Consider the following 24,616-nt stretch of genomic DNA (forward strand, 5'->3'; position numbering starts at 1 on the left):
AAAAACTGACTAAGATGAAAATGCAGCTGCAGTCTGACAGCAACCCAAGAAATCCAAACAGATTACACCTGTCCCTAGCCCACTGCACTGCAAAATACAAATCAGATATGCCTGTCAGAGTCAGCGAGACCTATGAGATCATCCAGCAGCACACAACACAGTCAAAAGCAGAGGAAGCAGTTTATCTGCCATACACAGATGAAAGTTAATTCTTTAAACAGACAAACTTCAGGTGCATTTTATACATTAACTTTAAGTATCTGGTCCTGTGTGAAAAGTATAAATGCTTCACAAACCGCAGATCATCAGTGTTTGTCGACGGTGCCTGAGGTGTATTTATGGCACCTCAGCCTCAGGCTAGATGCATTCAAATGACACAATATGATTGACAAGTGTTAAGGTGGGACTTTACCATATGAAAAGGAGAAACTGAGAAGGCGCCAAAAGGTGAATATAGAGATGCGTACTGTAGCTTTAAGGGAAGACACAACAAGTGAATAGGGTAAACATTATATATACATATAGATAATAGGTATATTAAACTCCCACAATTACTTAAACTAAGATAATTATTTGTGTATACCAAGTCATCCAAAATGTTGTCTTTAAATATGCAAATGAGAACAAAAATAATGTGCTTATTTGGATACAATTGTATAAAGCCAGGTTCAAAATAATTTCTATTCTCATTCATAACACTCCGTTTGATGTCTCACTATGGGATGCGCCTCAACGCGTATGCAAACAGAAGCATCAATCTCATTACGCCAATCCTGATTGGCTGGTGATCTTGACGTCTACGTCAGGGAATCCACCCACCCTTTAAGTAGCTTGCGCTACGTCGCAGCGTCATTCAAACACCTCTTCTTGCTTCAGAGCACATCTCGAATATCAGTAGCCGGGCTAGCTTAACGGTCCACAGACTGAACCCAAGCTAACATTCGGTCGACGGGCGCTTGCCGGTTACTTTTTTGCTTTGCAGAAGAATTGAACAAATATTAACACACCAGTTAATATTGTAATCTGCCCCGCCGTTTTTTCTTTAGAAATAACGGTCAGGTTTGATTTTTTTCTTCAAACAGTAACATACCTGTTGCTAGTTTATCCCTCCGCGCCGACACCACGGCGAGCGAGGACGGACTCTTCTCTCCCTCACACCAGAGGAGACGGAGATAAGAAAGATATTAACACACCAGTTAATATTTTTAAAGGAAAATCTACCCCGTCGTTTTTTCCTTTCGGAATAACGATAAGGTTGGTTTTTTTCGGTAACATACCTGTTACTAGCTTGTCCCTCCGTGCCGACACCCCGGCAAACGAGGATGGACCCTTCTCTCCCTCACACCAGAGGAGTCGGAGGCTCGGAGGCTCGGCTCTGCGGCTGCGGGTTTAAGATCTCGGGCACGGACTCACACCAGGTTTGCTCGTCCTGCCTTGGGCTGGAACACGCTCAGGAAGCTATCGATACCCCCGGTTCGTGAGGGCATTGTGCCCGCTTCACCATCAAGAGCCTCCGCCGACGGCTAGCGTGCCAAGCTAGCCTGTTGGGACAGGACCCCATCATGATCGTTGATTCGCCGGCTGGCAATCGGGACATGGTGGCGACCGCCGCGGAGATTGAGCCCCGCGCTGTGTCAGGCTGGGGCTCAACAACGGCGGTAGCCGCGGAATCTGAGCCCCGCGCCGTGTCAGGCTGGGGTCCGGTGGCGGCAAAAGCCGCGAGAGCGGAGCCCGCGCTGTGTCAAGCTGGGGCTCCCAACTGGACCTCACCGTGGTTCCACCCGCGGAGGATGCCCTACAGCTGGATTATATGGAGGAGGATGAAGAGGATGCCTCTGAGTTCCTCTTATCCGATTTGGATGAGCACGAAGATGACATCTTCGTTTCATCTGCCCAGGCTGCCAAGCCGGAGGCGATGTCCGCTCCCCCGGGCGAAAGCATACCAGCTTCGCCCTGCCTCAGTATGGACTTGCAGGCCGTGTGCCAACACGCTGCGTCCAGGCTGGACATCCCCTGGCCTGAAGTGGCAAAGGAGACCTCCAGATCTGAGGGGAAGAACTTGCCCCAAGCAGCGAGGATGAAGAGGCAGCTTCTCCCAGTCTTTCCAGAGATGCTGGACGAGGTGTCGGTCTCATGGAGAGGCCGCCCATTCAGCAACAAGGCCCCAATCCAGGGTGCCTCCTCTTTGGACAGTAATGGCATGGAGAAGCTCGGCCCGCCCATGGAGCCGCTGGTGGCAGCCCACCTCCAACCGCGGCTGGCTTCGGCACCGAGCAGGAACCCCACGCTACCGGCAAAGGCAGACCGCTTCCAGTCAGCAATCACCGAACAAGCCTATAAAGCCGCAGCTTTGTCCGCCAGGGCGCTCAACGTCTCCTCGCTGCTGACCGCCTACCAGGCGGAGCTCTGCGAGGACATGACGAACAAACCTGAGCCTGCCGTGTGGGACGAAATTGCAGCGATCACGGACATTTGCCTCCGTGTGCAGCGCTGTGTAGTCCAAGCCGCGGGCAAAGCACTGGGGATAATGGTGGTACAGGAGAGAGCCAGGTGGCTTAACCTTACGAACCTTCCAGACCGGGAAAAAGAGGACGTCTTGGACATGCCTATCGTGCCTATCATATTTGGCTCCGCTCTAGCTTCGATGCAGCAGCGGTGTGAATCCAAAAAGAAGGAGGATGAGGCTCTCCAGCTTTGTCTTCCCCGAAGGGTCCAGCCGCCGCCTTCAACGGCCCCGCGGCAGTCCTTCGATCAGGCTGCCTCACATCCTGCCCGTTTCAAGATCCCGAAACAGCAGAGGCCACAGCCCGCCCCGGGTCTCCAGCCCAGACACGAGGCGAGGACGAGCTGGCCAAGAAAGTCTCCGGTTCCGGCAGCACCCGCTCAGGCGCAGCCGGTCCAGACTTTCAGCCACCAGACGAGGAAGAAGAAAAGGGCGGCCTGACAGCCTCCTCTCCTCTCCTTGATAAAAGAGCTGGAAGTTCCCTGTTCTCCAGCTCCAGAACACGTTCCAGTGTTAGATGCTCATGTGTTTCCGGGGAGCAACCATGCCCCCATCTTCCCGCCGCTTCGAGTGATGTCAGAACGTCATCCTCAAGTTCGCGCCATGAGGGAAATGGACTTAACATCAAAGACAGCAAGTTCCGCTGCCTGTTTAAGTCACACAAACACATGTCATCACTATTGTTTCTTAATAAATAATTTTCCACTGTCGTTTCCAGGCTTGAAGCCAAGGGCGCAGTCAATACAAATGAAAAGAAAAACAATAAAAACAATAAACAGTCTGACGTCAACCCCCCTTCTAAGAGTGGCTGCTGCCTCTCTCAGAAGGCGGACGATGGACGGGGCTGTGAAGGCATCACCGCCACGCGCATGCGCAGTGTCGACCGGGGTTATCAACCTGGGGTACCACCGTGTTAAGACACTAGAGGGCCCCATAACACAACAAATAAAGACAGAGGGCAGACGACAGGGATGTGACATCTCCACTCGCTTTGAGAAGCGAAAAGTGGGGGATGCTCACAGATTCTGCTTGGGTTTTCAAGACAATAGCACGGGGTTACAGACTCCAATTCGCTGTCACCCCCCCTCACCTTTCGGGCATTCTGCATTCGCAAGCCCGGGGAGAGTCGGCCCGTATTCTGGAGCAAGAGATTCTCTCGCAACTAGAAAAGAAGGCTATATCTATAATACCCTCCGAACAGAGTCAGAGCGGCTTTTATTCCAAGTATTTTCTCGTTCCCAAACGGGGAGGGAACGGAATTCGGCCTATACTAGATTTGAGGGCTCTGAACAAATATCTCAAAAGATACAAATTCAGAATGCTCACTCACACATCTCTGTTGCGTCTCGTGCGCCAAAACGATTGGTTCACATCAGTCGACCTGAAAGACGCGTATTTCCACATCGCAGTAAGTAGTAAGATTCATCCCGCTTTCGTCTCATTAGTATGCATAGAAGGTGACAGGTGCTGTGACAGGTCACACCTCTACCTATTTATGCTAATGAGCTAAGTCCCGCCTCCCCTTTGTTCGAGGTGTGAGATCTCAAGTAGGTGTGATATCCTAAGTAGGTGTGAGATCCGTCGATAGGAGGGGGTTGCTGTGTATTCACAGGTGTGAAAAGCCCCCACTGTTGCGCCTTATGGTGTATCATAAAAAATGTTTCAATCACATTAGTATGCATAAAAAGTGACAGAAGGGCCCGCCCCAATTATGTGATGTCAGAAGACCGAAGGGGTGGAGTGAGATTAAAAAAAAAGAACCCCTTGCAGATAAAAAGCCAGTCATTTCCAATCATCAAGTCATCTTTCCAAAAAGAAAAAATGGCCAAGAGACGCCTCGATATGGGTTTAATCAGCGAGACGCCTGTGACAACTTACCGCCATCCGTCCGGAGCGCCAATCAAGAAACGGATGCAGTATGTGTGCCGGGTTCAAACACCTCGGGTCGAAGATCTTGAAGAAAAATGGCTTCTGGAAAATGAACATGTTTGGGGATACGTATTCAACTATATGGCGAATGAACTGCATTTCTACAATCTGAAGAATGGAGAAACGTATGGACCCCACAGTGTTAAAGCGACGTTGACCTCAACAGATTGGGCTGTGTTAACTCTGGTGTCTTCCAGAGATCTCCACGCAACCATTTTATCGGAAGAAGTAGTGCATCAAGAAAATACTGTGAAACCAGCGGTGTACAAGATATTTGCAACAAAAAGCTAAGAAACGCAAACAAAAAGCGAGATCAGAGAAGAGTTTTCACCGTTACCCCTCAATGTGGAGGAAGAAGAAGGAAATATCCCCCCGCCGCCAGAAGTGAAAAGAGTCCTGACAAGCACCGTCTGGGAAACTAAAAGCGGACCATCTGGACGATGGTATTACCGCGCAAGCCGTTTGCTGACGCAGGGGGGAGGGGTTCTCTCTAAAACACAGTGTCCTGCCATCTCTCTCTGTTTTTGCTGATGTGTAAAATATACAAAATAACGTTTTATATACTTACTCTCTTGTTAAAAGGTGATGAAGTTTGTAGCGTAAGCCAGCCATCAGTGTTTTAGTTTTAAGGATCGAAGGATCCAATGTATTTTTAAATGGAGCAGAAATAGAACTAGTCTCCCAGTGCAAGTATCTTGAACAGAGAGTGTCATATTGGACTCGCACTTGACTTTTTAAGAAACATATCCAGAAAGTATCCAATACCATGAAATTCAACTTGCAACATTTTAAAACAAATTAGAACTTTTTCTTAACTGTCAATGCTGCAAAGTCATACCTCCACTGTATGATTCTATCCCACATTGAATACTGTTTTACAAACTGGTCATTTGCTTGTGCCACACACCTGAAACCCATAGAACAGCTGTTCAAGAGAGCTATCCAGGTGTTTGACAGAAAGCCACAGTCATACCACCACTGTACCATCCTTGAATATGCTGCTCATGCTCTTTCTGCATATCATGTATTTATTTTTGCTGTATGTATATATATAAATGTCATGTTCTTATATGCTGTATGTGACGGGACTATAGATGGAAATGAGCTCAGAGCTAAAATCCGGCTCATTTACACTTGTAAGCATTATATTTGTTTTAAAGTGTTCATCAATGTGCACTACGGTAGCCCTGAAGAAAATTAAACATTAAAATATGTTATCGATGTCTCCATTCCCAGTTTGTTTTGGGAATAATTGCGATGTTTACTATGTTTTTGGTAGCTCTTAACAAAACAGAATTTTCGTAAAAGACTGCGACTCTAAAAGGCAAGTTTGTGATTTTAACACTGTTTCGATGAAACAATACATTATACAATATTACGACTTTTTGCCATATTTTTAACACAATCTTTTTTTTTTTGGTTGTAGGGCTTCAAGATATTTTGCATGTCATGCATAAACACGGTGTCATCTTTTCCTTGAAACTGACGTGCTGCCCGTTTTACAAAACAAGTTATTTTTCTGCTTCTTCATCCTCTGAATTTTCCTCCCCCGTCCCTCTTCCTTCAGCCAGCACAACAAGAATCAAGGTGGATCTGTGAAATGAAACACCTCTTCCCAAAGCGTGACTTCCCTATTGAGAGCATGCGTCTAGGGCAGTAGGGTCTAAACCAATTGGTCAGATATACTAACATGCAGAACGTACTGTATGTTTGAAGACTAACCATTTATCCAGTTCAAGCTGTCTTTAAGATGTGACATCCTTCGATGTAATGGCAACCAACACTAGAATAGAGATCCTCCAACAGTCTTTTAATACATGCTCTGGCACTGTCTCCAATTTGGGCAATTCCGTAGTATCGTGCTTTTTCTCTCATTATATTGAAGCAAAGCTCTGCCATTGCTTTTGGTATTTGTTCAACACATTCGCAACAGTCGGTTAGCGGTAGCTGATCTATAAGATTATTATGATTCGGTAATGGGTCTACAACACCATCCTCTATAGTTAGTTGACATTTCTGCACTTTGTTCCTTTTTCTTTTCACCTTCCTTCTTTTTGTCTTTTTCGTTTTCCATCCTATGGTCCCTTTTCTTTTCATTCGCATTCTGCGTTTGCTTTTCATTTTTCTTCTCCTTTTCATTTTGCTTTTTCTTTTTCTTCGGTTTTCTTTACTTTTGCTTTTCTTATCTGCTAAATGTCGTTTGCGATCTTGGTGAGTGGTATGAGATATATTGTTTCTATAGAGGTTATCTATAATACCATCTTTTAAAGAAAGATATTCTTCATATGTCATGTTATCATCGTCCTCTTTTGTCCTAAAGACCTTACATGGATATGATATAGAGGAGAGCTCTTCTTCGGAAACATCCTCTCCCCTACTTTGTAACATCCATTCATTAAGCCCATATCCGTTATCCTGGTGATAATAAGGGTAGGCTACATCAGACTTGGTTTTTCTCAGATCCATAGCTAGTTTTCAAACTGTCGTCTTAGTGGGGTCCTTAGTTTTATATGCTTTGCTGAGTGGAGGGAGGGACTTATTGCGTTGAATTGGGGGAGTCATCTGTAGAATTGAGAGTTTTTTCACCAGTATAATGTCCCTCACTGTTTGAGTCTTTTTTTTTTAAAAGTTATTTTTCATCTATCAATTTCAACCAGGCAGCAAGAGGTCAAATTTAAGAATAAGTAATAGTTTGTCACCATTTTACGAGAAATAGTCAGAGCGCAATGTCACATCTTAAAGACAGCTTGAACTGGATAAATGGTTAGTCTTCAAACATACAGTACGTTCTGCATGTTAGTATATCTGGCCAATTGGTTTAGACCCTACTGCCCTAGACGCATGCTCTCAATAGGGAAGTCACGCTTTGGGAAGAGGTGTTTCATTTCACAGATCCACCTTGATTCTTGTTGTGCTGGCTGAAGGAAGAGGGACGGGGGAAGAAAATTCAGAGGATGAAGAAGCAGAAAAATAACTTGTTTTGTAAAACGGGCAGCACGTCAGTTTCAAGGAAAAGATGACACCGTGTTTATGCATGACATGCAAAATATCTTCAAGCCCTAAAACCACAAAAAAAAAAAAAAGGTACAAGTATATTGTGTTAAAAATATGGCAAAAAGTCGTAATATTGTATAATGTATTGTTTCATCGAAACAGTGTTAAAATCACAAACTTGCCTTTTAGAGTCGCAGTCTTTTACAAAAATTATGTTTTGTTAAGAGCTACCAAAACATAGTAAACATCGCAATTATTCCCAAAACAAACTGGGAATGGGGACATCGATAAAATATTTTAATGTTTAATTTTCTTCAGGGCTACCGTAGTGCACATTGATGAACACTTTAAAGCAAAAATAATGCTTACAAGTGTAAATGAGCCGGATTTTAGCTTTGAGCTAATTTCCATCTATAGTCCCGTCACATACAGAATATAAGAACATGACATTTATATATACAACAAAAATAAAATACATGATATGCAGAAAGAGCATGAGCAGCATACAAGCATTTACCACATGGCAGTACAATGTAGCAGCTATGATATATAAAGTGCAAGATAAGATAAAAGCGCTACATAAAGTGCAAGAGGAGATACCCCTGTGTTAAAGTGCATTTATTTAACAGTGATTACACGTCTGTTTGTTGCTCAACCATTCTTTAAGTTGACCTTTAAAACTATTGAGAGTGGGACAATCCCGTATCTAAGTTGGGGGGCTATTCCACAATGAGCTGCCTTTAATGGAGAGGACCTTTTGTCCAAAGGTGGTCCGTCTGGTGGACCTCACAGTCTCCTCTGGTTTCTGACCTAGTGCTGCGTCTTGTGTGTTTTCTGTGGATGAATTCCCCCAAGGGGAGGGGGGCCAGCCCATGTAAATATTTTTTTTTTTAAAACACATACTTTTAAAAGACATAAAAATGTCAAAAACTCAATAAATTGTGATTTTCAAGGATGGTACAGTGGTGGTATGACTGTGGCTTTCTGTCAAACACCTGGATAGCTCTCTTGTACAGCTGTTCTATGGGTTTCAGGTGTATGGCACAAGCAAACGACCAGTTTGTAAAACAGTATTCAATGTGGGATAGAATCATACAGTGGAGGTATGACTTTGCAGCATTGACAGTTAAGAAAAAGGTCTAATTTGTTTAAAATGTTGCAAGTTGAATTTAATGGTATTGGATACTTTCTGGATATGTTTCTTAAAAAGTCAAGTGCGAGTCCAATATGACACTCCCTGTTCAAGATACTTACACTGGGAGACTAGTTCTATTTCTGCTCCATTTAAAAATACATTGGATCCTTCGATTTTGATTGATCGTTTACTGAACATCGTTGTTGAGAGTTTTTTCACCAGTATAATGTCCCTCGCTGTTTGAGTCTTTTTTTTTAAAGTTATTTTTTCATCTATCATTTTCAACCAAGCAGCAAGAGGTCAAATTTAAGAATAAGTAATAGTTTGTCACGATTTTACGGGGGATAGTCAGAGCGCAATGTCACATCTTAAAGACAGCTTGAACTGGATAAATGGTTAGTCTTCAAACATACCATACGTTCTGCATGTTAGTATATCTGACCAATTGGTTTAGACCCTACTGCCCTAGACGCATGCTCTCAATAGGGAAGTCACGCTTTGGGAAGAGGTGTTTCATTTCACAGATCCACCTTGATTCTTGTTGTGCTGGCTGAAGGAAGAGGGACGGGGGAGGAAAATTCAGAGGATGAAGAAGCAGAAAAATAACTTGTTTTGTAAAACGGGCAGCACGTCAGTTTCAAGGAAAAGATGACACCGTGTTTATGCATGACATGCAAAATATCTTGAAGCCCTACAACCAAAAAAAAAAAGATTGTGTTAAAAATATGGCAAAAAGTCGTAATATTGTATAATGTATTGTTTCATCGAAACAGTGTTAAAATCACAAACTTGCCTTTTAGAGTCGCAGTCTTTTACGAAAATTCTGTTTTGTTAAGCGCTACCAAAAACATAGTAAACATCGCAATTATTCCCAAAACAAACTGGGAATGGAGACATCGATAAAATATTTTAATGTTTAATTTTCTTCAGGGCCTCCGTAGTGCACATTGATGAACACTTTAAAACAAAAATAATGCTTACAAGTGTAAATGAGCCGGATTTTAGCTCTGAGCTCATTTCCATCTATAGTCCCGTCACATACAGCATATAAGAACATGACATTTATATATATACATACAGCAAAAATAAATACATGATATGCAGAAAGAGCATGAGCAGCATATTCAAGGATGGTACAGTGGTGGTATGACTGTGGCTTTCTGTCAAACACCTGGATAGCTCTCTTGAACAGCTGTTCGATGGGTTTCAGGTGTGTGGCACAAGCAAATGACCAGTTTGTAAAACAGTATTCAATGTGGGATAGAATCATACAGTGGAGGTATGACTTTGCAGCATTGACAGTTAAGAAAAAGGTCTAATTTGTTTTAAAATGTTGCAAGTTGAATTTCATGGTATTGGATACTTTCTGGATATGTTTCTTAAAAAGTCAAGTGCGAGTCCAATATGACACTCTCTGTTCAAGATACTTGCACTGGGAGACTAGTTCTATTTCTGCTCCATTTAAAAATACATTGGATCCTTCGATCCTTAAAACTAGAACACTGATGGCTGGCTTACGCTACAAACTTCATCACCTTTTAACAAGAGAGTAAGTATATAAAACGTTATTTTGTATATTTTACACATCAGCAAAAACAGAGAGAGATGGCAGGACACTGTGTTTTAGAGAGAACCCCTCCCCCCTGCGTCAGCAAACGGCTTGCGCGGTAATACCATCGTCCAGATGGTCCGCTTTTAGTTTCCCAGACGGTGCTTGTCAGGACTCTTTTCACTTCTGGCGGCGGGGGGATATTTCCTTCTTCTTCCTCCACATTGAGGGGTAACGGTGAAAACTATTCTCTGATCTCGCTTTTTGTTTGCGTTTCTTTGCTTTTTGTTGCAAATATCTTGTACACCGCTGGTTTCACAGTATTTTCTTGATGCACTACTTCTTCCGATAAAATGGTTGCGTGGAGTTCTCTGGAAGACACCAGAGTTAACACAGCCCAATCTGTTGAGGTCAACGTGGCTTTAACACTGTGGGGTCCATACGTTTCTCCATTCTTCAGATTGTAGAAATGCAGTTCATTCGCCATATAGTTGAATACGTATCCCCAAACATGTTCATTTTCCAGAAGCCATTTTTCTTCAAGATCTTCGACCGGAGGTGTTTGAACCCGGCACACATACTGCATCCGTTTCTTGATTGGCGCTCCGGACGGATGGCGGTAAGTTGTCACAGGCGTCTCGCTGATTAAACCCATATCGAGGCGTCTCTTGGCCATTTTTTCTTTTTGGAAAGATGACTTGATGATTGGAAATGACTGGCTTTTTATCTGCACGGGGTTCTTTTTTTTTTTATCTCACTCCACCCCTTCGGTCTTCTGACATCACATAATTGGGGCGGGCCCTTCTGTCACTTTTATGCATACTAATGTGATGGAAGCGGCATTTTGTTTTAATAGACTTGGGGGCGGGCCCACCTGTCACTTTTTATGCATACTAATGTGATTGAAACATTTTTTATGATACACCATAAGGCGCAACAGTGGGGGCTTTTCACACCTGTGAATACACAGCAACCCCCTCCTATCGACGGATCTCACACCTACTTAGGATATCACACCTACTTGAGATCTCACACCTCGAACAAAGGGGAGGCGGGACTTAGCTCATTAGCATAAGTAGGAAGAGGTGTGACCTGTCACAGCACCTGTCACCTTCTATGCATACTAATGAGACGAAAGCGGGATGAATCTTACTACTCCAGTATATTATCCACACAGGAAATATCTGAGGTTCGCCTTCCAGGGTGTCTGTTACGAGTACAGAGTCCTTCCCTTCGGTCTGTCTCTCAGCACACGAGTGTTTGTACGGTGTACGGAAGCCGCGATAGCCCCGTTAAGACAACAGGGTATTCGCCTGGCAACTTATCTGGACGATTGGCTCCTTCTCACACAGTCGGAGCAAGAGGCTATTACGCAGACGAATGTCCTTGTAAAACACCTGCTCGACCTGGGTTTCGTAATAAACACAGAAAAGAGCATGTTGTCCCCAGCCCAGACTGTACTCTTCCTGGGCCTACGCCTGAATTCGGTAGCCTTTACAGCCCGTCTGTCAGCAGAGAGAGTGAAAGCCTTCAGGGCTTGCCTCGCTCATTTCCAGCCACGCAAATATGTTCTCTTCAGATCATGTCTGCGGTTACTGGGGCTCATGGCGTCAGCCATCCTGGTGGTACGACTGGGACGCTTACACATGAGGTTGTTTCAGCGCTGGGTAGCTGCCCTCAAACTGGACCCCATGCGTCATGTCGCACGGAGAGTGATGGTCACTATGAAATGCGTAATGGCACTGCCCCACTGGCTGCATCCGACTTTTCTAGTACGGGGCGTGCCTATGGGTGCTGTCCTATCGCGGAAGGTGGTCACCACAGACGCATGTCTGACGGGCTGGGGGGGTATATACGAAGGTCGACCTGTGAGGGGTCTCTGGAGCAGAGACCTCCAACGGTCACACATAAATTATCTGGAGCTTTTAGCGGTTTTCCTCACCCTGAAACGCTTTCTGCCTTTTTTCAGAGGACATCATGTCCTTGTGAGGACAGACAACACGACCACAATATCGTATATAAACCGCCAAGGGGGTTTGCGTTCTCTCCAGTTACACATGCTGGCACGCAAACTGATCTTATGGAGCTGCAGACGTCTCCTCTCTCTGAGAGCGACGCACGTACCAGGAGTGATGAACCTCAGGGCAGATCTGCTGTCCAGAGGTGCACCACTATATGCAGACTGGACTCTACATCCAATAATTGTGAGTCAGCTGTGGGTGCGTTACGGCCGGGCCGCGGTGGATCTGTTCGCATCAAAAGTAAATGCTCAATGTCAGCTGTTCTTTTCAATGCGCGATTTAAACGCACCGTTAGGCGTGGACGCGCTCGCGCACGTTTGGCCTCCGGTCCTCTCTGGCCAGAGTGAGAGAACAACGCCACACACTGATCCTAATAGCTCCTCACTGGCCTGCAATGTACTGGCTGGCGGAGATATATCAGCTGCTGTGCGGGCAGCCGTGGCAGCTCCCGCTACGCAGGGACATACTGTCTCAGGCGGGGGGGGGGATTTTTCACCCACACCCAGAGCGCTTGGCACTATGGACCTGGCCCGTGAGTGTTATAACCTGAATACAGTGGGACTCCCTCAGAAGGTGATAAACACTATTCAGAGTGCAAGAGCTTCCTCCACCAGGTCCCTCTATGACTGTAAGTGGGGGGTGTTTGAGGAGTGGTGCCGTCAAAAAGGACACATCTCTTTTCAATGTTGATTCTATCATTTCTACAGGACCTGATTGATAAACACAGAGCTTTCTCTACGATCAAAGTGTACCTGGCTGCTATTGCTGCATGCCATGTGGGCTTTGAGGGAAAGACGGCTAGCCACCATCCCTTGGTCTGCCGTTTTATGAAAGGGGCTCGCAGGCTCCTCCCTGTTTCCAGGTCACTGGTGCCCTTATGGGACTTGGCAGTGGTTTTAGATGGGCTCACTCGACCTCCGTTTGAACCCCTGGAAGAAGCTGACATGAAACACCTGTCACTGAAGACAGTGTTGTTACTGGCTCTGGCATCTGCCAAGCGAGTCAGTGACATTAATGCGCTCTCTGTACATCCTTCATTCACTCAGTTTGCCCCGGGGCAAACGAGAGTGTTGCTGAAGCCCAACCCTGCCTTTGTACCTAAGGTGGTTGGCTCATGTACCCCCATTGACATTGAGGCATTTCCTCCGCCACTGTGTTCCTCTGAGGAACAGCGGCCGAATTTGCTGTGCCCAGTCCGTGCTTTACGCACCTATATGGACAGGTCAAAAGAGTTTCGATGCAATGACCAACTCTTTGTATCCTGGGCTAACCCTCATAAGGGCAAGCCCGTTACCAGGCGACGGCTCTCCCACTGGATTGTGGAAGCGATTGCTCTGGCTTACACGAGTCAGGGTTTGCAGGCACCAACGGGCCTGCCTGCTCATTCTACTCGTGGACTGGCTACATTCTGGGCTTTGTTCAAGGGTGTTTCCATCCAATACATTTGTGCAGCAGCGAGCTGGTCCTCACCGCTCACTTTTGTCCGCTTTTACAGGCTAGATGTCTCTGCTCTAAGTGTGGCCCGCGCAGTGCTGGGCCCCGTGTTGAAACCGGGTTCTACCTTCTAAGTTCTGGTTGTTTTGGTGATTTTCGAGATAAGCATGTCTAGCAATACGGGAGTTTCAATATCCCATAGTGAGACATCGAACGGAGTGTTATGAATGAGAACTATAGGTTACTTACGTAACCCCAGTTCTAAGAGTAACATGAAGTTAGATGTTTCACCAGACGGCCCTTCTTGCTAAGGCGAAGCGAGAAGAGGTGCTTATTTTGAATGACGCTGCGACGTAGCGCAAGCTACTTAAAGGGTGGGTGGATTCCCTGACGTAGACGTCAAGATCACCAGCCAATCAGGATTGGCGTAATGAGATTGATGCTTCTGTTTGCATACGCGTTGAGGCGCATCCCATAGTGAGACATCTCACTTCATGTTACTCTGAGAACTGGGGTTACATAAGTAACCTATAGTTTCTCTTATATAGATTGTATCACTCAATACAATAAAAATAAATAAGGAAGAAAACTGTCGTAAAAAAACTAATAGAAATATGGAAAGAAAAAAGTCAATTTTGAGAAAATGACCTTTAAAGATATGTATTATAAAAAACACGTTCATACCTGAATTACTTGCCTTAAACCCTCTCAGCAAATAAAAAGCGAGTTGAGTGGATTTTTCACAGGCACTTTGAATGCATGTTCTGGTATGGGATGGGACATTTATATGTGGAAGATATATCTAGTTTATTTTTCAAATATCACACACGTGTCGTTGTGAGACAAGGCAAGAAAATGTATATCATGTATACTCATTAAAGTTAAGTTATGGCATCCTTGTCTGATTTGCAGCAGTGGCTGAAGATGCAGCCCTTATTAAGGATGATCTCGAAGCGATGCAATGCGGCTGAAGATCCTATTAAGTCATGAAGATATGGCATTTATTGAAAGGACCAGTGGGTGGAGGAACAAATAAGCTCGCAGAGGAGGTGGACGCACTGCTGCCTGTACTTTTTATGAGATAGTTAATGAGCATGTGGCTCTGGGTGGTCAAAGGGGGACCAAGGTGTGAGCCATTGTACGCTGCGATATCCAGCAGATGCCTCTGCAATGACAGCTGGTGAGGCAAATGGTCCAGAGTGCAAACATTCAAGGTAATTATGGAGTAATTATCCAGCATTGCTGCCATATGGAAACCAACTGAGCCCCATACATCTTATTTCCATCCCGAGCTGGATCAGTTATTCATATATCAGCGGGTGGCATCTTCACAGACGATTTGATGTAGTCGTGAAGTTTGGAAAAAAACTGTCTGTAAATATATTTGGTGTAAAGTCACCCAGAAAATGTGGTAAATGCCGATTCCTGTGTTGGTGGTACTCTAAGCCCGGTCGCGCTTCATGCCCAGATATATGAGTCACTTATGCTAAATAGATTTCTCCCAGATGGACAAATTATTCATCTGAGCCTTAAGTTTTGCCGCAGTGGCAGGATGCAGCATGGACGGTCACGCTCACAAAAGGTGTGTATCTTCATCAACAGGACATGGTAAGGTGTTGCAGGAATAGGGACACATTTTCTGTCTCATTAACACTGAAACATTTTCAATTTCCGTTCTATTTTTAAACTTTTGTTTATCTCCCTTATCAGCGACCTCTATTAATGTCCTCCAGGCACTTGTCTCATGTTTGCAAGTGAGCTTATTTAACATCAAAAGTGGACATAATAAACACACCCCATGAGTGCATTGATTCATCTTTCACACTTCAAGCAAAACAACCTCCTGCGAGAACAGCTGTAGACATAACCCTTATCATTGATCTTGCAAGGCGTAGCCGCAGCTTCTAGCACGCTGACTTTTTGATGTTGATGATGTCTCTCCACGCTGCTGAAATGCAGCACCCCCCGCCTCCGGGGCTGAGGAATCACCTGCTCCACTGAAACCAACACATAATCGCTTATCTACACTTGTTATGCCAGGGCCGCTACCTTTGCAGCTATTTGTCTTTAGATCTTCTTGGATATCAGTTTTTTTAAGGCACTTTTTCACGCCCGCACAAACACAAACGACGAGCGTTCACGGCAGGGTGCCCACATGCACATTGAGAAGCATTTACCACATAAACAAGTGTGATATTCCTTAAGACTCTAATTTTTGGTGTTAGGATGCATGGTTGGCAAGAGGGGAAAAACAAAACAAGAGTATTTATCAGGCAAGAGACTGTAAGAACTGTTTGCTCTGAAGGAGGTTTAAGGTTATAAGAGTCCCTGTGCTTACAGAAGTGCAATGAGTTGCTGCGAAGTATCTGCAAACATTGGTGTTGGAGCCACATATGAAGCCATTTCTGTGTTTGTTACGATACATGTTTTTTGAGTCACTATAGGTGGTGGGCGTGTCATTGGATTTGTGTGGTGACGTTTGTGCTTATATCCGGTTGTTTTTACCTGCGCACTTAGTAATAGATGGGGGAGTGAGCTAGAGAAGGACCATTTTTGTTGACAGCTCGCACACACGCATACAAGGATATATGCATATGGATATGGAATATCGCATTTTTGCTTTGGAAATAAAAGGTCAAACGCATACTTTTGGAAGGACTGAGTTTTTGCGCGTCCACAGTGTTTTTTCTCTTGTTTAGTCCCTCGCGGCACTTTGTTTAAGATTACTGCTGCAATAATTGGTATCCTAACCTTTGGAAATCCTACTAATTTGAAGGAAACATTTGGCAAGTTAAACAAGAGCAAATGTCATTATGTCTCACTTTTGTCGAACCCTTCAATGCAAGTCTGCCTCAAGATCGATGCATGTTTTCCTCTTAACTTCATACTGTTCGTTTTTTTCTGGTGTTTCCCATGTTTTGGTCAGATAGTTTTCACTCATGGTATGGAGAGAATTTGCAACTTTTAATATCCAAGATTAGACATCTTCATTACTCAAAAGAGCAAGTCTGACAAACACCTTCTGAAAATGTATTATAGCGACCAACTGAAATCTGCATTATTGCCCCTCTTCGCATAAATAAACATCTCTTAATTTATCGTTAATGAAAACACATTTTGCACTTTTGTATTTCGTAAAGTTTTCTACAACATAAAACAAACATTTGTAAAAAACGCCTTATTCGTTTTTTATTGGTCGGAAAAATAAATGGATTCTCTCGGTCACAGGGGCACGTTCAAATCAACAATTGGCACTTGGCGATTCAAATGAAAAATGTTCCAAATGACAAATATAATTCCACCAACCATTCATGATTGTCTCCTACCCTGCAAAGCTTTGACATATTGTATTGAGCATAAGACTTATGAAAAAGCCGTACTCCTCGCTCTCCGAAGCCTTCTTTGTGTGCATTCATCAAAAGTACGCAGCAAGATGGCAGCTTACGGTAGATTGATAACGGTTCATAAACGAGCCGAAAAACAGGAACGTAACTTGTTCACCGAGGGAGCGCTGTGAGGCCCCCTATCTGATGAGTGAAAGAAAGGGGACAGAGCAACAGTGTGCAGACAGCGCTGGAGATACTGTCGGGTTATTGATGTGCTGCAATAAAGCAGCAGGAGGCCTGTTAGAACGAGCTAAAGAGCTTGTATCCGTCCCCTTTAAGACTATCAATCATAACATTTGTATCCAATTAACAGTGGCTCATTGCTTCAAAGCCAATGCATACTGTCGTCGTCTCGCCCCCTATTTATGTAAGAGAAAAAGCATATCTTACAATCTTCCATTTAGGCTTAAAGTGTACATGCATAGAGAGTGAAATGTGTGTTTTGGTTGATGTGGCTCTTCAGTGCTGTCACAGTTAGCACCCTGGGAAAGGCGTCTCCCTTAATATGGGAAAAAGGCATCGAGGCCCTTCATCTTAAATTGTTAATAATTAAGTAATTAATTCTCATGCAACTCAACTTTGTAGATAATTCATGAAAAGGCTAGAGGGGAATCAGTCGGAATGTTGGATGGCTGTCAGCAGGCTGTGGGATGAATAACAGGCTCAAAGAAACTTTGAAATATAAGCGCGTATATCGATCTTGACATGTTAAATAAAGTACTTGTGAACTGTAGTATAAAACCACAGACATAAACAAACGAGCACTGGAAAACATAGCCCATGCTACATCTTACTCTATAATATCAGATATATACAACATTTTTGGAATATGTTTAATAGTCGCTGTAGTTATTGTCTATGTGTGTATGTGTGTGTGTTTTGCCCACAATGGGACTCAATCACAGCTAGAAAGTAGCCACAAACGACACCAAACAAGACCTGCCCAAGACCCTTACCACTTACCCTAACCGTGTCAAAACTGCCCCCCCCCCCCTCACAAACACACTAGTCTTTCTCCCCACTTGCTACCACCTTCCCTTCCTTCACCACATTTTACTATGTATCAGACATATGAAAGCGTCCTCCTACTTTGACGTTTTTACACAACTGCTATGGAATTCAATGCCAAACTTGCTACACAAAAACAGGATCAATAGACTTTCCCGCACACCAGATTAAACCCCTTTGCCAGGCACTGGCCCAGGAGTTACATGGCCGGTCAGAAACTGTTGTATTCGCAGAGTATAACAAGATTTGACTCCATTCAACAATGGGGGTCAATACCAGCTATATGAAAGGAAGCAGCTTCAAACACCAAGTCGGTCATTGCTTTATCTGCAGAGGGCTGTGGATATCTACAACTACATTTAAGAAACAAAACCAATAAGAGCAGGGCAACAGAATATATCTTAATTAAAAAGACGATAAGTTTGAAATCTACTTTTAGCCATTTTATTTGCCATTTTAACATACTGTAATGGTTCAAAGATGAAACTGTCAAGAACATTGGACATCACGGCAAGTTTAATTGAGCACCCATGGTACTTTACACTGTGTTGCTACCTTATTTAACACTCTTCTCAGGAAACACTAAGTTATTAAAGAGACTGACGCAGTTAAAATCACATTTTAATGATCTCTCGTCTGCCGGCTGGATGACAATGCAGTGGCCTGAGAGTCACAACACCTTTCTACTAATTTACAATGTGATTAAAATGTTGATGAAACACTGACTTGTTCTTTATCAGTCGAAAGGCGTCTCGGTTCCCAATTACCTAGATTAATCAAAACTAACTTGGAGGAGACAGGAATCAATGAATCAGTCATTCTAGTCCAGGACTCACAATTCTTCCAAGAACAAAAGGGCACACAGGGACATCTCTACCTCTCACTGCAGTGGTGTTTAATGTTCTGGGTGTAGTTATACAAGTGAGATTGTTCTCTTTCTAGAACAAATGGTCTATTTTTTTGTTGCGTTTTCATCTCACCACTTGTTGCCAGAGTATGTATCGAATCCAAATAGCATTTATTAAACACCAAAAAGTGCCTTTTCTTCCCTTTCCCATCTATCTTATTGGTTCTGCAGTTCAGAGCTTTAGATTAGTTTCTTGTATTGTCTCTAATACAACATTATGTAACTTTTCTTTACTGGTGCTGATATTTGTTTATTACTCGGATGACCTACAGTAAAATATTGGTACTGGGACACCACTTTAAAATAAGGTATACACATTTGTGAGGCGTTGCTAAGGAACAGTTGAGGCTGAAATCCACATGATAATTTATGAAGAGCTATTAAGTTCAATATAAATAATACTGATTAACTAGAAAACAGACTGGGAGCTTATCTATTAATCAATCATTAGATCAGTTCATAAAAACCTGCTAATCTACATTGACAGCAAATACACAGAACAAACTAGGATCGACTCAATAACTTGTTACCTAATCATTAGGCACTCTTTCTGTCCACCCCCAATTAAAGTGACACACTTTATTTTAACTTGGTAGTTACAAAGGAGTCCCTTAATATAAAAACATTTTTAACTGAGGAATGCACATCTAATTCCTTAAACACCAGGATGCCGACAAATATTTTAACCATAACATTAAAACCATATACATAATAAGGTGTATCCAATCCATATGGTAATGCTTACCAGTGCAATACACAGAGTATGTACCAGTGAAAGTACTTACCTTCACTTTCCTCCATAGAGGACATGGGGGCAATAAAGTCCAACGTTAGCCCTGTGATTTTCCTTTCTCCTGTTTCAGATGCGAGTCTTTCTGGAAAAGAGGAACGGTTGTGTTATTTTTATTTTTTGCTGAATAGAGGGTGTGACTTTTTTGGCCTAGCCTTCCCCTTGCAAGTTTCCTTTATAAATAATGCAGGGATCAAATAGTAACATCAAAAAGAGGTCTTTCATGTGCACCACGGGTCATAAAGGTGTGCTTCACATGCAGAAGTTCAATCCTATCTCATATCTCTGTATAAGGGCTTTAACTTTCTGAACTTCACTGATGTCAAACAAAGTTCACTTTAAAGTGTAAAAGAATACAGTTTAGTTTGGCTGCCTCCTGCTCTAGGTTCAGCTTGTGTTCATGATCACTGTCCAATGTGCTAATCCTGCATCCCCCATGATGCAGTAGATATCTGACTGCCCGTCAGTTGAGCTTATCAGCAGGATTTTATGTAGTGAGAGGAGATGCATTCCTGAGGGCTAATGAGATGTGTTGTTTCAAACGTCAATGATAAGTCAGGAAGCTTTGCAAAGATTCAGTATTGTTAATGTTTTCTTCTAATCTCGGTCATTTGTAGATTTGCCTTCTGTTGTCTGTTCTCTAGTAATTCAACATTATCTATTGGAGATCCAACTACTGTATGGCCAGGAAACATACTGTGTGAACCAAGGCCTAACAAAGACCAAAGTTTACCCAGTATACCTTAACTGGTTTATTTTTATTTGTGAAGGAAGCGTGTTCACATGGAATCTAGACACGCCCTCTCAGGAAATATAGGCAGGGGGGCAGACTACCAGAGTCTGGCATTTATGAGGCATTCAGTCGTCAGTTGGCTGGCCCACATCAGGGGGAGGTATATTTAGTTTGCTACTTTGTCTTCAATTCTGGGATATACTGCATTAAACGATGATGTCAATCGTGTTCCCTTCTTCACTCAATCCCTAATACCTGCTCAAAATGTTGTGTACTGTAGATTGTTAACAACCTACAATGCTGTACTTTTACATTTTACAAGCTTTTTCATACTTTTTCTTTACCCTTTACCTTTCGGGTGTCAGAAATGGGAGTTATCCTGCGAATGACTTACCAACAAATATCAATGTGTCAATCATGCTCCCTTCACGCTGCGGTTGGTCAGGTGTGCAGTGTGGGGACATTAAGCAGGGTTTGAACTTCTCTCCTGAGCTTCCTTTTTCCATTCATCACTCATATCAGTTTTTATGTGTTAAACCAAGTGCAACACTATTTATGACTTTGAGAAGAAAGTTACTGCCATAAAGTGTGTGACCTCGTCCTAGTTTTAACAATTGTTTGCCTCTCACCCCTTTTTAAAAATGCAAACTTTTCACTGAACCTTCACTTGTGGCCATTTGCATAGTATGAACACATTTGCCTGTAGACTTAGTTTGACTAAGACTCACATTTTTTTCCTTCTAAATCTGTATTTTCTGATTCCAATTACATTAAAAGACACTGCTTTCCTGCCTATTAGAAAAATTGTATGGGACTAATTTTGTTTTGCCAATCATGTCGTGGTGGGAAATGTAATTGCCTCATGGATTTTCTCCATGGAAAACACATTGTATAAAAGTGTATGTACCTTGTTTGAAGAACTTTGATGACATACTGGGTAGCTTATAAAAGTATTTCCTGGAGACACTAACAATGTTTTTATTTTCATCACTTCCCACCTTCAACTGTCCTAGCTTTATCTTGTTGTCCAAAATAAACATGTCTGATGCTAGTAATATACAGTGTATCAGCTCTTTTTTGTAACAGACTCTACTGTTCTCATGTTAGCCATACTTGGATATTTATTTCCCTTATAGAGATCCAACACAAATATATAATGACAACATTAATCCTAATGTCACTGTTGAAAACTGCTTTAATTTGTGGCTTCTTTCAGTACTTGGTAGTGTGTTGTATTGTCAGCTCCTCGTAGAACAGCTGAAAAATGGGATTAGGTTCCAAAATAGTATAACATTTGGAAAGTGAGAAATGTCAGCGCCTTCCCAAGTGATCCTCGACTCATTGATATTGATCAACAACACTGTCGGCTCCACTGCAGATGGATGGTGGTCATTTAGTTCTCTGGGGCCAGTTCAAATCTTAGTTATTGCTCTTTAAAACGTGGCCATCTACTCCCGGGATCAGGGGCAGTGTGAGAGGAGCCGACAGAGAAAAATATGTCACGGACAATCAATATGGCTGTGAGATGTGGATGTGACAGACACAGAGTGAGCTGTTGGTGAATTAAAAAGGCTGAAGGTTAGAAGATGGGCTGTATGCGTTCCTTGCCCCACTCTACTCGCACGATGATACACTGACCCCGGGTGTCATAGGCGGGGTAATCACATATTTCCCCCCCCCCCCCCCCCCCCCCCCCCCCGCCTTTGAGAAAAGGTTGATAAATCATATGATAGATTTAACTGTCTTTTTTTCTGAGTAATATATTCATTCATTTTACGAGTTAATCTATACCTATAATTTTTTGATTCTGTCTGATTTACATCTAGTACGTGCCTACCCTGCTTACAGTTATAATTGTAGTCTTCAGTGATTTCCATAAGAAGCAGTGCGAGTGTGTGAGATAGATCAAGACCGAATCACACACCTCTGTCACAACCACCAGCAGGACTTCTTTGACAAGGGCAGCAACAGCCTATAATTTATTCTGATGGCTCCCCCCTCGCGCCATACAGCTCTGAAGGTCATCCTCCACACTGATAAGAAGGCCGAAAGAAAAGCGTTTTCACAAGTGATAATCAACTCCTTATTCCCTCAAACTCCATGTCCAAGGAGTGGCTGGCACAATCTTCGCTGTAATGCGAGCTGTCAGGTGGTTTTGTGTTGCCCGGGGGAGGATTTGCTGCCGTGTCAGGCCGACAAACACAATTGATTGAGGTTCTTTCAGCATAAGAAAAGCCCAGAGAGCACAAAAATGAGCCATAAAATATTGATAAACAATGGCTGAAGAAAGAATTTGGCATTTCATGAAACAGACGAACTAGCTGAAATATGAGGAGATTTATGTTGGAGTGTTTGTGTTTAAAGCCATGCTCACACGGTTAGTTTTATAGCTGTTGTAACATTCATCCTTATCTTCACTGTATGCTTTTTTATATTTCAATATTTATGTATACTGGCTGTCTCGAGGCATGACAGCATATCAAAAACCTCCTCAGTCTTTTTCTCTGGACCGAGTCTTTAGTGGTGAGAGAAGAAGACTTCTCTGTGTGTATTTCATAAAGATTCGATCTAAACCACCAAGCAGCAAGGCAACTTCAAAGAGGAGTGGATAATGCACTGTTTGGAGAGTAAGAATAATAAAGATTTAAGGGCGAACAAAAGTTGAGGGGGTATCAAATGGATGATGCTGGGGATATCTAGAAAACCTACACGTTCTTCAAAGCAGTGGGATTGCTTTGAATTCATACACAATTGCCCTATAAAAGGTCCTGCAAGCTGTTGAATGGATTAGTAGAAGGGTGAACTGCCTTGGACTTGGCTTTTAAATGTTTACACCCCTTTAACATAATTCTCACTCATCACTCCCTGCTTTGAGCCAAACTAAAGACTTGATCAGAATTTGAGAACACGCTTTGCCTTGAACACATGGCCCTGCTCTTTGAGACATTTTAAGGTTTCAAGGGATGTAAGTTCACAGACACAAGAGCTCAGTTAATAGCTGTCTTGACAATGTTGCTATGGTAACATTTCTACTGTTAAAGGTTCCACAAAGACCTCATACCTAGAAAACAAAACAGTTAATTTGTCCTTGTCACTCGAAAAAAGCCATATGAGCGTTTTTTTAGGCAACATAAACATGTTGGATAAATAATCGGAAACCAGTAGAGCTTCAGATCAATTCGTCTTCTTCTAATGTTGATATCAACGCGCAATTTTCGGTTCTAATAAGTGAATCAAATGCGGAAATTCATTGAAATATTGTCTGATTATATAGGAGTCTATGACAACATGAGCCTACATTTCCCTTTGTTAATTACCTCAGTTAATATTTTCTGAAAAAGTGTATGGTCTCAATCGCTTGTTTCAAGTCTTGTTCAATAAAGCATGATGTCCATTATGTAAATTAAGGTCACACAGGAGAAAAATAGATGATAAAGCAGCGTGAACTTCAGGGTGTGTCGTCCAGGTGATTCAGCAGTTATAGAACTTAAATCCCTTCACACTGTGTTTTCAGGCAAAGTAATTGCAACATTTGGTTGCCTGAAAAGGTTTTGGTCAACATTAGGTTGTACTTGGCTCCACACTTTTGTGTCACTTGTGGTTCCAAAAAAAAAAGAGGGCATTGGCCAAAAGACCACAACTTGAGAATTCAAAACCGATGAATTAGACTTTAATGTGGTGTTTTTGGTTGCCCCAGATCACTTATCAATTAGCCAGCATGGTCATTTTTTATGACACAAAAAGACAGTTCGAATTTGAGTTTGACTTTTGGGGCTTCACTTTTTTTTTAAAACCCTAAATAAAAATTCGGGAGGAGTTAATGCATTTCCATGTCTCTTCATACTCTCGTTTACGTTTCTCAGGAAACAGTAAGGCCAATGAAGCAAACGTTATATATCAAGAAACAATTAAAGGCAACATCAACTCCTGCGTGCTCTGTTTTCCTGGAAAGGTTACTACAGACAACAGTTGCTGCTTGTATACATCCCATTATTATACTGCAGTATATCCGTAGAGGATAAGAATCAAACGGCTAATTTTCTCATAACGACATGCCACAGATCAAAGTCAGAAAATACTTCCTCCCCTTTTCCCTCTGGTGTTGTTATGTTGTATAATTTCACACATCTGAATGAAAACCCACAGGAGCTACTCAGGCACAAATGTGTAGCCATGACTAGTTGCTTCCACTTTAAGTGGCCATTATTTGAGCATGCAGGAGGACCT

General features: G+C 42.9%; 1 long non-coding RNA gene across 1 annotated transcript in view; it reads right to left on the minus strand.

Moving 5' to 3' along the window:
- The window catches only part of LOC307045222, a 30,187-nt gene extending 10,445 nt beyond the window's left edge, over positions 1-19,742 (minus strand). Inside the window, exon 1 of the long non-coding RNA XR_013809825.1 lies at positions 19,652-19,742. This is a non-coding gene — a long non-coding RNA (uncharacterized lncRNA). The remainder of the gene's footprint in view (positions 1-19,651) is intronic.
- Between the last annotated feature and the right edge of the window lie 4,874 nt (positions 19,743-24,616).

This window comes from Notothenia rossii (assembly GCF_949606895.1).
Source record: "Notothenia rossii genome assembly, chromosome: 6".
Classification (NCBI taxonomy): Eukaryota; Metazoa; Chordata; class Actinopteri; order Perciformes; family Nototheniidae; genus Notothenia; species Notothenia rossii.